Raw genomic sequence first — 14145 nt, forward strand, 5'->3', positions numbered from 1 at the left:
GGCAAAGCCCCACCCACTGCAAACCTCTGCGCAGGAGCATGCTTTCTGGGTGTAAACCGTGCAGAGAGAGCACTTTGGAACCTGTGCACAGAACCTAGTGCATGCAGTATGAGGGCAGAGTCAACAGGAATGAGCCCAAGCCACTGATCCAAACAATGTTCAATGTCCAGGGAATTTGCTGGCTATATAACTGTTTCAGTTCATACAAAATAACATTTACTCCCTTGGTTTTTTTCTCTTGCTCCATCTGTTTGCTTGTTGTATATCTTGCTGCATACACAGAGCCTTCCCTAAGTAAATCTGAAAAATCTGCCAAGGCATTTGTGAGAGAGATAGCGCCCATTGGAGATCACGAATAAGGTTCTTTGCAATTCCTGTTACTATTCATATCAGGACTTCTCATGAGGAAAACGAGAGCAGAGAATGAGAGAACAGAAAGAAAGGCCAATACTGACTTACAAAACTAGGATCAGTTTGCCTTACAAAACTAACACATCTTTTTAAACCCAATGTCATCTCTTAGCCCCAGATCAATAGCAACCAACATGGTAGAAGCCTATTGAGGACTAGAAAAGAACCCATGGTATATATCTAAAAGAAAGGCCGCCTGCAACCCCCTTTCCACAAAAGTGGATAGATTTGCTCATGCGCTAACCTAAAACGTAATGTGTCTGCTAATTTGGGACACTGCTTTCTTGAATGCCCAAATGTTTCAAGCAGCTGATTCTCTATATTTGATTAAAAGTTTATAATTACCTGTTTGTTATTAAGCACTTGCCATGGAGTACACCAGGCACCCCCAAACTGCGGCCCTCCAGATGTTTTGGCCTACAACTCCCATGATCCCTAGCTAACAGGACCAGTGGTCAGGGATGATGGGAATTGTAGTCCAAAACATCTGGAGGGCTGAAGTTTGGGGATGCCTGGAGTACACCTTGCTTTTCCAACTGTTCCCGTGTCTGATTTGGGTGTTGTTTTTATACAAGTGTGTTCTACATTGCCCTGGTAAGCCAACAGCATTTGTTGGCATCTGTGCCCACACAGTAGCATCCGTCCGTAGCTGATGTCAAGTTGTACTACAGCCACAATATAAGGCAGTAATGTTTGTTAAATAAAGCGAGTCACAGACTAAGAAGGAATAAAAACATTCTTCCTCCAAGCCATGAGAGGGCTGCAGCCAATGACGTAGAAAGGGGAAATTAAGCAACAAAAACGCCCTTTCCGGTCTGACTCTCCAAAATAGAACTAGAAACCATGGAGCAGATTTGTAGACAGGTTTGAAAGACAGTAACTTCCCTGAAGCTACTTAGTTCAGCTGGGATTTGAACTCACATCCAAATGAACAACATTTCCATCAAATCACAGTGAAAGGACTAAATAGGTGTATAAAAGAAGATGAGAGATAAATTTAGCAGATGTCAGGAGAGTAATCTGCTCAGGCTAAGCTTGTTTACAGCTGTAATGAGGCAAGGTGAATATCCAAATGAGTAAGATTGAATGCCCAAAGTTAATCATTTGGAGTTTCACACAAGCCCTAATAAGTTTTTTTGTCTTCACACATTCTCCATTGTGCAAGGCTGCTCCTGACAGCCCAGCCCTGCCACCCTCCTTGGCTTGCGGCTGGCCCTCTGCGGTGGAGAGGCTCTCTCCCTGCATATTGAGGGTTCGTAGTGAACAGTCTCCCCAGCTGTGAAAGTCCACCACATGGACCAGGGTGGGGCAATGATATTTCACTGCCACCTGGCTTGTGCGGTAGAGCTAAAACAGCAGCAGCTACCTACCAGCAACAGCAAGTTACACAACAGAGACACAGAGTAAAAATGGCACCATTTGATAGTTTGGTATTGACTTGGAAGCTCTCTGATGGCAGGTAAGACTATAGGTCTATCCAGCCCAACATTATTTTTAAAGGGTGCAAAGGTTTATTTCATTGCAATTCTTTTTTTCAGAATGGCCTGTCACTGAACAAATACCCTCTTATCCTTCTGCAAAGGTGCTGCTTTGCTGCACTGAGCTGGCAACATATCTTGAATATTAGGATTTGAATGGATCTCTACACTTCAAACATACCATGGAATATTTTTTGCTGAAAAGGGATTTGGAAGAAAGGTTTTTTTTGTTTTTGTTCTCTAAATGATACAAATTGCCTACAAATAGTGTGGAAGGTTTTTTTGGGGGGGGCACTATGTGAAGGGATTTCTGCTAATCCTCAATAATTTTTCTGGCAAATTAGATCAAAGGCTTCTGTAAACCCTTTAATGAAATGGCAACACTGTGTAACTTTTCCATGGTTTGGGACTGCAATGTATTATAGCTGTGGGGAGCACCACATTGTCTATCTCTGAACTAACTACTCTATTCCGAACTTTAAAATGGAAAGCGTAATGCTGGTGGTCAACAAAAGAGGCTTAAAGACTCTCTCAAGGCAAATCTTTAAAAAATGTAGTATAAACATCGACAACTGGGAAACACTGGCCTGCGAGCGCTCCAGTTGTCATGGACTTTGAAGACGCTCAAACTCAGTACGAAAGGGATAATAATAATAATAATAATAATAATAATAATAATAATAATTAATAATAATAATTTATTATTTATATCCCGCCCATCTGGCCGGGTTCCCCCAGCCACTCTGGTAGGCTTCCAACAAAAGGTCAACACCAACACTTTGAATTGTGCTCAGAAACGTACTGGGAGCCAATGTAGCTAAGAAGAAGGCACGTTTGGCAAACTCTCGCCATGATCAACTCCTACCTGGAAACCAATGTCCCCACTGTGGAAGGATGTGTGGATCCAGAATTGGCCTCCACAGTCACCTACGGACACACCGTTAAGACAATTTTACTCGGCTATGAGCGATCGCCAAAGAAGAAGAATGCCACAATATATTTGTCAGACTTTAAGGTGGCACAAGGCTCTTTGTTGTAACTGGGGAGGAGAAAGAAGACAAAAGGGTTAACAAATAATTGGGTGAAGGTTTTAAAGGATGGGATTTAAAATTATTACGCTGGGGTAATCTACTGCCACAGTGGAGAAGTGAAGATGAAAGAAAAACGTCAAACAATTATGCAGATATCCATAAACAGCATTTATTAATATCTGGAGAATGTGAAACTCCTTGAACCTGACAAGGAGATAATAAAGACTGAGTGCTCTGTGGATGCTATGATAATCATGAGTCAGTGTATGAATGTTGCTTCTGAAATATTGACAAGAAGTGAACACTATTCCAGAAACTGCCCCTTTGTGTAGGAAAATTCACGCACATTAAAATTCTGGTGGATCTGCCTTGAATTAATTTATTTCAGTGGCACACAAAGCTGTTTACTAAGAGCCATTGTGTCTGCAAAACTCCTGTGGTTCTCTCAGGCTCCAACAGGATTTGACTGCAAGAAATCATAGCCAGAGTATGTTTACTTCACTTGGGGGGGTGGGCCCCAATGGCACAAGCTGCATAAAATACTTAGTAGGTCTCAGCGTGGGACGGCAAAGGATTGTGTTGAATCTCTAACTGGGCTCTGAAAATGATGATGAAGTGATGATGCTTCCCTTTAAAAGATCAGGCAGCTGAGATGAAAAAAGCCTTTCCTCATCACACATCCAAAGAGCAAACAGGTGGCTAATTTTTTTTTTTAAAGCTTTCAGGATGATGACGGCTTGTTTGTTTAATTCTCTGCACTGGAGACAGGCCATCAAGAAGAAGCATGCATACTATCCCCATTTTGAATGAGGCTCTTGGTAGCATTTCTTGGTGGGAGTTCTCCCTCTGGCTAACCACCTGCTTCATTGCTTGCAAGCTGTCTTTTTATCCCCAGCCTGAACCGCAGCCCTCCTGTGAGAAGGCCTCTTGTCCACTCTGGCTATGGCCAGCTCATGTAAGTCCCTTAGAGCTATATCCTCAGGTTACTCCACATGTTTGTGTATGTAAATAACACACGTGCACAGAGAGCGACCACTGTAAACTGGGGTGCGCACATGTTGGGAAAACTTGCAAATGCTCGGCTTGCGGCACAAGTTCTGGGATTCAGAATTGTGTGTACAATGAATGCATGTTAAGGACGACAGAAAACCATTTTCATCCCACTCCTCATGATGTTTATGGTGTTAAATGTTTCAGCTGCTGATATCTGCCCCCCCCCCTGCCCCAGCTGTAACTGAAGGCGTAAGAGCAAGCCAGGCTAAGTTGTTTTGTCTGCTAGCTCTAGTTTTGTCTGCTAGCTCTTATATTATGTCTTGAGCAAGTCAAGATTTGTGCAAAGAGGAGTTCTTGGGTCCTTCGGATAACGATGTACTCTCCTGCACAATCTGAAAACTGTGACTTCAGCTGGATGCTAGAACAGGCTAAATATAGCCCATACGCTGTATGTGAAAATGCACATCTGCCTATGCATCCTTCCTACATTTTAGCACATCTGAGACTCAAGCCAGAATGCTGCTGGTCTACAGGCATAACCAGGGAGACTAAAGGCAGCCTCCCCCTGGCCAAGCCAGCAGGATTTGTGCTATAATGATCTCATTGAAGGTCATTTGTGACTTGCTTAAAGGCCATCCAATTTGAAGTCCATGCGTATTAGCGGGACAATGAGCAATCCTGCAAAATTAGCCATCACTCAACTGGCACAAACTCTAGTTGGACACACTAGGGGCAATCACAGTGAGTGATGAATTTCAACAGGATGTTCTGAAGCAATCTGGGCCCCTGTACGGAAGCAGGATACAGGTGCCTGGACCCCTGAAGAGCTCAGGAAGGGCTGTGTGTAGCTATGCACAGGGGGGCCAGCTGTCCACAGATACAAAGAAGTAATTACTTTCAAATGGCACAATAATTAGCACAAATATCAAGATCTGACAGTGTTTCCGGAATCCTTCCCAACTCCAGTGGATGGATCACTATGTAAATGCTACCAAATTGTTGATTCAAGGTCTACTGGGAGTTCCCCCCCCCTCCTCAGGATGGAAAGGAAAGAGAACTCGGGAGAAGACTTGTCTGAACCAAACTCCATCAGAAATCCAAATCTCCAGCAGTTTCCCAGCAGCATTTATTTTTATTTAGTTTGTTCAGCACCTGATATCAGTCAACAACAAGTGCCAAAAGCCCACACAAAAGCTGTTTCCTTCAAAGCCAGCCAAGGAGTGAGATAAAAGTTTTTCTTTTTTAATAACTACATTTTATTATACCTTTTTTTTCTCCTGATAACCAGGAGGTAAAAAAGGTTTTCACTTGAAAGAACAGAGCTGGTGATCATATTGCATTATTAAGGGAAAGAGCAGGTCAGACTTGCAAAGAGCTGCACATATGAATTAAGAATCCCTTGGCTAGGTGGTGGATAAGTTGTTTGAAAGGTCTGGTCTCAAGTGAAGGATTTATTGTGTTTCAGAAAGAGAGAGCAGCATGGATCAAAGCACTGTGACTTTTCACAGAAGAAAATGGCACAATCATGGAAGGAACAGATTTCCCTAATTTCCCTTTAGTAGTCTTTCACAGTATACGCACACTAGCATTTATAAGAAGCAATTATCAAATCCTTGCCCACAACTGTGGCATGTGAGATAATAATACTTAGCAATATATAGAGCTTGCAGTTGTTCTAAGCATTACATGTCTATTATTATAGTTGCATGGCGACTCTGTGAGGTAGGGGTGGGGACCAGGCTCAGGGACCAAATGTGGCCCTCCAGTTTTCTCTGGCTGGCCCTCAGGACTCTCCCAGGCCACACAAACCATGGGCCCAGCTCCATGGGCTCCCTGAGTGCTTTTGCATAGCTGGAGTGTTCCCTTGAGCTTTGATCTTACCTGGATGTAGAGGGGCATGGGGTGTAGAAGCTTCAGACTTTAGAAACCTCCAGTTGCAGTGCCATCTGCTGTAGAAAGGGAAGAGCTGCAGCTGTTGCTCCACCCACTTTTGCTTCTGGTCCCGCCCACCGGTGGCAAGTGTTCTCTGGAATATTGCTCCTGGGGGAATGTGGCCCTCAGACTGAAAAAGGATGTTGTTGTTGTTGACAAAAATACATTGAAGTCACTTGTAAGCTTCCTTGAAAGGATTCATATAGTGAATGATATAAATCCCTGTAATAAATAAGTAAATAATATGCTGTGATTATTATCTACAAAGCCTGAAAGAGAGCATTTGCAAGCATGGCTGGCTTGCATCAAGTACAGTGGTACCTCGGTTTTCAAACGTCTCCTTTGACGAATGTTTCAGTTTTCAAACGCCATAAACCCGGAAGTAAATTCTACCATTTTCGAATGCGCCTTGGAAGTCAAACGGCTTCTGCTTAGTGTATATGTTATTTTTCTCAATTTTCTCTATTAAATTTGCAAACCACCCTTTGTGCTTCAGTTGTCAAACATTTCGGAGCTCGAACGGTCTTCCGGAATGGATTACATTCGAAAACCGAGGTACCACTGTAATAAAAGTGGAGTAAGCAAAATCCATCTTCCCAACCTTCTCCATGCAAATGATGATTCCTGTTTTGGGAATTGCTGTGAAAAACAGAAGAGAAATGCATGTCTTCTAATCTCACTGTAATGAAAGCTTTTATTACAATAAGGGGGTGCAGGGATGACTGGCTGTGATCTTGGCTGTGATTTGCAGGATTGGAAAAGCACAGACCATTTTCTAAAAATATCCAGTGATTGTTTGAAAACTGATTAGTATCTACATTGAGTTTCTGCCAACATAAAGCAGGTTGATGCGAACATGTCTTCACAGCTTACCAAAAGAGATGGGATAAACAGGAATGGACAGGCTGATATAAGTTTCCACATCATTTTAGGGGTGGATAATACTGCTGAATTAAAAGGTCCCAGCACCTTGCAAAATAGATTATTCCAACTTTTCTCTGGTCATATCAGGCCACACAAGAAGTGCTCTGAAGTTCATAGACCCTGCTGCAAATCATTGATTTAACTGGAGTCTCTTGATTCAGGCTGCAGCACTTCAGACATCCCTATCCATTCACCTCCATGATTCCTATGCAGGAGTTTAGAGGACCACAGAAGGTTTGGAGACCCATTGAGTTATATTCAACGTAGCTTTCCATTTGGGGGTTGTGTGCTTGTGGCAAAAGAAGGAGCAAACTCAATTATGTATTAGCTACACATCTGTGTCCCTAAGTGCCAGATTATTAGTTTTTTTTTTACACAAATTGCTAGTTTATAATTTGCTATCATGGGGAGGGGGTTTAAACTTTTGTCTTCGCTGTGGCCCTTTTCCAGATTCCCCTCTGCATTGGCAGTTTCTGTAAAGTGGCAACAACCATGCTCCAGCACTGGGGGCGGAGAGCAGGCGGGGGCCTGGCTGGTGCGCATCCTGGGGATGGGACACATCACCCATAGGGGCGTGGGGGGGGGGGCGCAGCCCACAGGGGCATGTATCCTGGGGGCATGGCATGTTGGTACCCCCCTCCCCGATGGTGCTGGGGGTGGTGCACTCTCCCCCATTCCTCTGCCAATGCAACAACTACCCTGAGCTTAAGGGGTAGTGGGGGCAGAGCTTAAAGGTAAAGGTAAAGGGACCCCTGACCATTAGGTCCAGTCGTGACCGACTATGGGGTTGCACGCTCATCTCGCATTATTGGCCAAGGGGGCCGGCGTATAGCTTCCAGGTCATGTGGCCAGCATGACAAAGCCGCTTCTGGCAAACCAGAGCAGCACATGGAAACGCCGTTTACCTTCCCGCTGTAGCAGTTCCTATTCATCTACTTGCATTTTGACGTGCTTTCGAACTGCTAGGTTGGCAGGAGCTGGGACCAAGCAACGGGAGCTCACCCCGTCGCAGGGATTCGAACCGCTGACCTTCTGATCAGCAAGCCCTAGGCTCAGTGGTTTAACCCACAGCGCCACCTGGGTCCCAAAGCTTAGGGTCTCATATTTCAGTAGCAGCCTGTGGAACACCAAAATTTGGTGCTCCCCACCTCTTGCCTTCCATTCTACATAATAGTTGCAGCACCTGCGAGGAGCCCAATGCAATTGAACCAGTTTCACTCCCCTAATCCACCTCTGCTACTGGTCCGAATGGCTTCTGGGTGTGCAATGGTCAGCAAAATGTCTTCGGTTTGTCCTGGATTAACCACCATACTCAGTGATGGAACCACACAGTAAGCAAATCATTTTGCCTGGTCCTAGGTTAGCTAGCGAACAAATAAACCCTGAACATATGGGCACTATTTCCATGCTGTTGCAACAGGTACGGGGGTTGGGGGTGGGAAACTATAGAAGTGATCATTGAAGCTAAAGGGGGAAATTGGCAGAGGAGACAATGTTCTTTTCAAGTTCTTAAAAGGCTGTTACAGCAAACTAGAAAATTAAAAATGATTAAAGAAAGGCTACAGGGGACCCTTGAAAACCATTCATGAAGAGATTTTTTTTCCCTTGCAGGTCGCTGTTGAGAATAAAATGGAGGAAGAGAGCACATAGTAGAAGTCCCTTATTAAGGATGAGGCATAAGGTGCTTAAGCAAACCTCCTTTGGGGATCAGATTGAGAATGAAAGCTTCCTATTAGAATTTTGAAACTGCTTAGAATTCCTAATTGCAGCAAAGAACAAATAGGGTTCTTTCTCATTCTGTCTTCTCCATGCCTCTCTGAAAGACAGCCGGAGAGAAAAGCAATAGCTCTCTGCTTTAAACCCTCTTCAACACACTGGCGGAGGAAAGGGGACACGGGAGGAGCACCCCTCCCTTCGGGTGCCACGGGGTTGCACAGGGCTTCCACAATATATTTAGAAGTTAGGCTTCAATCGGTTTTAGCTTAAACCAGTGGGGCTGCAACAAAATGTTACAGGATGGAGTCCATCCAATGTTCAAGGGGCCAGCCAGCCAGTCTTGCCCTTTTCCAGGATAATCCATTGAACCTCCCCCTGACGCACAATACTCACTCTTCCTTATTGGCTATTTGGGCTTTCCCCTTCCCTCCTGGGTATTTTTTTCCTAAACTTTTGTACCTCAGCACATTTGGGACTTCCTGCAAGCCTGCTGATATCTCTCTGATATGTGTGGAAGAAGTTGCATTGTCTATGTGATGAGCCACATGAGCAGAATGGGTTCACTATTAGTATACTCGATTGTATCAGCACAAATGTTAAATTTACCTTGATATTTAGAACATTCACCCACAACAGAACTTCCAAGTTTTATTTAAGCATCACAAGTGAAACGCCAAGGGTGGAATTCAACACAGTGCTATGACAAATCAGGGCCGACCCAAGACATTTTAGCACTTGAGGTGAACCACAAAATGGCACCCTCTCTCCTCTCCAGAGAAGAAGGAGTGAGTGAAAATCTACATCAGGAACGGAGGGCTAGGGGGGGAGGATTAAGATCTACACCAGGATCTGCTGATCCTGTGGATTCTCACATCTGAGGCGGTCAGATGGCAGATGGGTGAGCCAACCCTGTGACAAATGTTCAGCTCGCCAAACAGAATATTTCCCTGCTCTCCTCCTTTTACCACTGTTCAGGGGGTTCTTCTCTGGGGTTTGTGCAGGAGGAGGAGGCGGTGATGTGGGGAAGCAGAAGTCTTTGTGTAGGGCGTACCCTGATAGGCTTCATTACATGACTACTACCCCCTATACTACTTTGCAATATCAGATAATATGTTTGCGGTGCTTATACAGTGACTGTTCCCGGATACTGACTTCAGTAACCAAACAAGGGACAAAGGGAGTGACTGGACTAACACAGATCAATGGTCCACCTTGTTTGTTGATAACATGCCACATGTTCCAGGAAAGGAACATTGCATATAACAGCAATGTTCTTTTCTTTTTCTTTTAATTTAAAATAAACTTCATTAGATTGCGAATTAAAAAGTACACACACAATCACATAAAGAAAAGGAATTATCAAAATCATAACAAACATAACAGAACATCAAAAAGGACAAAGAACATAATAATAATAATAATAATAATAATAATAATAATAATAATAATAATAACATCCAAAATCATAATCAAAACTTTTTAGTTCCAGATCCAAACTTATGAATTCCAAATCCAATTCACCCTAAATAAATAATAATAATAATAACATATACAAAAAATAATAATTATTGTAAACATAATCATAAAGTAAATCATAAGAAAAAAAATTGTACAGAATCTTGCATTCATTCTTTCTTTCATACCTAAATACAATCTTTTTAAAATACAATCTTTTCCTTTAAACAATTTAAATACAATCTTTTCCTTTAAACTTAAAGTCCCCTACCCCTACCCTTCCCACCCTTTCCTACTTCCAGCCTTTCCTATATATTGATTTATTTCCCTTTTTATTTTGATGCATACTAATTTCCAATTTCTCTTTTTCTTTGATTTCCTAGCCCTTCATAAATCTGCCACAAGTTTCTCTTTTTCTACCTTAGTTTTTAAATATGTCTCAAAAGAATCCCAATCTTTCCCTGCTTTCTCCTTCCCCATTCCTTTTGAGATCCCGTATTTTATCTTGTTTGTTGATAACATGCCACATGTTCCAGGAAAGGAACATTGCATATAACAGCAATGTTGTGCAGCCAGCAATACAGAGGCTGCTTGGTCTTCTCAGAAAGCTGATTCAGCATCGGTACCCACCCACATATGCCTTTCAGTCAATAAAAATAATGGCATGCTGATAGAGATCCAATCCATCACAGTCCTCCCAACCTAATCACTCAGGCGGAAACAAGCACAAAAAGCATTTTCTAATCCTATTAGTCATTCCCCTAGAATAAGAGTCTTGTTTATTTAAAATATAGGTGTTTATTTCTTGAAAATGGCTTTAGCTTAGCAGCCTGCTCCCAAAAGTAGCTTTGTATGAGGTATCAAACTGTTCATGTATCACTGTTAGCTGTTTTCTACATTGATTCTAGTGCAAAGTTTATCTTCCTCATTATCAATAAAAATGTTTCTCATTTTCATTTTATAAAGCTGAGAGCTAATGATGCAGGATACTAGGGGGGGGTGTATGTTAGGGGTTATGTAAGATGTGAGTGGTTAATGCGCCTAGAACTGGCCATTGGGCAGATCATCTTTCCATAAATTGTACACAGAGAAATGTGCGTATTGCATAGGAAGGAGTGAAGTTCTAGCTAAAGATTAACTTTTTCCCGCAGTCCAGTGCAAGGGCAATCACAGGCAGAGGAGAGCTTTAAACCTTACCTGCCCCTCCAATGATCCTTAGGAAAAATGCCCCCTCTCTGTGCACTGCTATTATGCTTAGGGAGGGGTCAATCATCACTGGGACTTCAGGGGAAGAAGAGGTAACCAGCTGAGGAAAGGTTACCCAAAAAGGAAAGGAGGACTGGGAGAGAGAGAGTTTGAAGTATCGCTGGTCCCACTCACTGCCAAAAGATTACCTCCAGGCGAATTCTGCCATTGATAGGAAGATTACGTTGCCCACTCCTTCTCTTGTTGCTATATTCTTCTCAAGGGTCTAGAACTGGATATTGGCAAGGTCAGAAATACAGGCTGTGGCCATTGGTTTAGCTCAGTAATATCTATACCAGCATGGCTCCCTCCAGCTGTGGTTCGACTCCAGTTCCCATTGGCCTCAGACAGCATGGCCAATGGTCAGGGATTATGGGAGTTGTAGTCCATCAATATCTGGAGGATGACTTATTGCTTTATTGCATTTATACCCCACTTTTCCTCCAGTGAGCTTGAGACAGCGATACACGGTTCTCTATCTCCCCATTTTATTCTCACAACAACCCTGTGATGCAGGTTAGGGGGAGAGAATTTGACTGGCCCAAGGTCATCCAGTGAGCTTCATGGTCAATTGGGGACTAGAACCCCAGTCTTCCAGGTCTTGGGCCAGCACTCTAACCGCTACACCAAGCTGGCTCTCGGGTTCCCCCATCTCTGAATTAGAGTTTACAAAAGATATACAGATTGAAGTGATGTGTTTAGCATGAGCGTTTGCCCACCCAAAACATGCTTAGAAACCTATGCAGCATTGTAAAATTGGGGATGGATTTCTTTAACTCTAATGAAGACTCTGTGCCAATGAAGAAAACACAGCCAGAACTGCCAAGTAAATGCAATGGCCGCATAAACCTTGCAAAGCACTGATCTGGTGGCATGGCACTTCATTCTGCCCTTGGATTGAACAAAGCAAAGATCTTGGGTTTCCAAGCAAAAATGAACGGCGATGGAATGCAGAGCCCCAGCCAAGGAAATTGCCTATTTACTTCTGCTCAATGCCTTATCATATTATCCATTATTTTTGAACTTCATTTTGTTTGGCCAGCCATTAATTGATAAGGCTTTGTTAACATAAAGAAAACTGTGCAGCAATCGTTTCTAGTCACAAATGCCTCTTTCTGCTAGATGAAGCATTTGTTGTGTTTGAAACCAGGCTCCAGACAGCTACAGAGGCTACAGCTCTGAGATACCATTAGCAAATGGTTTCACTTGACTCAAAACAGGTTCAACCACGTTTGAATGCTGAGCCTCAGCAGCAGGATGTAGGAAACTGGGAATCAAATTGCCTTTGGCTATGATCTTAAACATCAGTTCTAGCGACTAGGCTTTCTTGAGGACAGTGGGACTTACCTCTGAGTAAACCAGCATAGGCTTGTCCTGTTACGCTGTAATCATATGCTCTCTTGCCTGGGAGTAAGCCTCGTTAAACTTGGTGGAACTTATTTCTGAACGAACAAGCATTGAAAACCCTCCACAGATACAAACTGGAACAGTTGTGTACTTGACCCTTGGGGCCCCTTCCAACTCTACAATTCTATTATTTAATGCTATGATCATAACACCTTTTTTTCCTACACCAAGACGACCATGTAAAGTACTATGATGTTACTTTTTTAAACAGTTATGGCTTTGCCCAAAGAATTCTGGGATGTGTCGCTTGGTTAAGGGTGCTGAGAGTTCTATAGTCCCCTCACAGAGCTACAATTCTCGGAGTTTCCTCTGAGGAGGGGTTGTTTGTTAAACTGTAGCTCTGTGAGGAGAATTCTCAACACACACTTTTGCCGTTTTCTGATTTGGTGGAAATATGAGGAATCAAAGGGTGATTGTTGTGTAATATCTAATATAGAAATATTTAATGTGGTCTGCTTGTGTAGTTTCCTGTTTCTGTGCAGATTGGAGGGAGTAAAAGAATATATATATATGAGCACATTGGAATTAGTTATGAGCATAGCCAGAAAAGAAATGGTAGCACTGAGGAAGTAGTGAGCATGGAAAGGCGAGTAGCAGAAAGGGATGATTAATCTACTCACCTCTAAACACCAAAACAAATAGTCTGCAACCCTGAGTGAAGCAGTTTGAAGCCCAATCTCCCCATATTGGGTAAACCCAAATTTATAAGGGGGAAACATTGAGACTGGTGTGCTTGAGGGTAACATCAGGTGGACGATGCATGTATAATGGGAATGTAAACAGCTGCAAGCACACAGTAAACTCCAGTGTGGATGAAGCCTAGATCTGAACTAGCACTGTGCTGAATGCTTGGAATAGACAGTGCTATTTTTCTAGAAAAAGAGGTGCCAAACTCACCATGAACACTTCCCACATTCTCTTAGAATAGCAATGGTGCCCACCTAAGAATTCTGGTGAGTTCCGGCTGAAAAAAAAGCAGGGGTTGGAGGGGACCCTTTGAAGCAAATTTGGACAGAGCTGGGCAAGGGCATTTTGCCACTGAGAATGTTTTTGCCTCTCACCTTCCCTGCTCCCTGCTGATGACTATGACTCCTCCCCCAATGACTATGACCCCTACCCCAGCCCGATGTGTCGCCACTGACAATGATTATGAGAAACGGGAAATAAAACAGAGGCTGAAAAGGAGGCTGGCCAGGGGAGCAGAGGAGTCCGTGGCAGTCAAGGGGAGGGAATTAGCGGTGGAAAAATCAAATTTGGGAAGTGGAGGATGATGAAGACGTAGGGGTGGAGGAGGAAGAGGCAGGCAGCAAGCAGCACACACCACAAAGGCCCGGATCTGACCCCCTTCCCAAATGTCCTGAGCCTCGCATCCTGAGACAGCTGCCTCACAGGCAGGCTTGTCCTGGATTTGGGGGTGGCCCAGGAGAAATGAAGGGGAAATCCCATCATATCATTACTGCTTGCACATTAGATACTGCACTGTTGACTTTAGAGGGAATGCATTGCACCTTTTATTTCTGAATCTCTTACTATAAATTTTGAGAAAACAAATT

The sequence above is a fragment of the Zootoca vivipara genome, chromosome 1 (assembly GCF_965207765.1).
Source record: "Zootoca vivipara chromosome 1, rZooViv2.hap1.1, whole genome shotgun sequence".
Taxonomy (NCBI): Eukaryota; Metazoa; Chordata; class Lepidosauria; order Squamata; family Lacertidae; genus Zootoca; species Zootoca vivipara.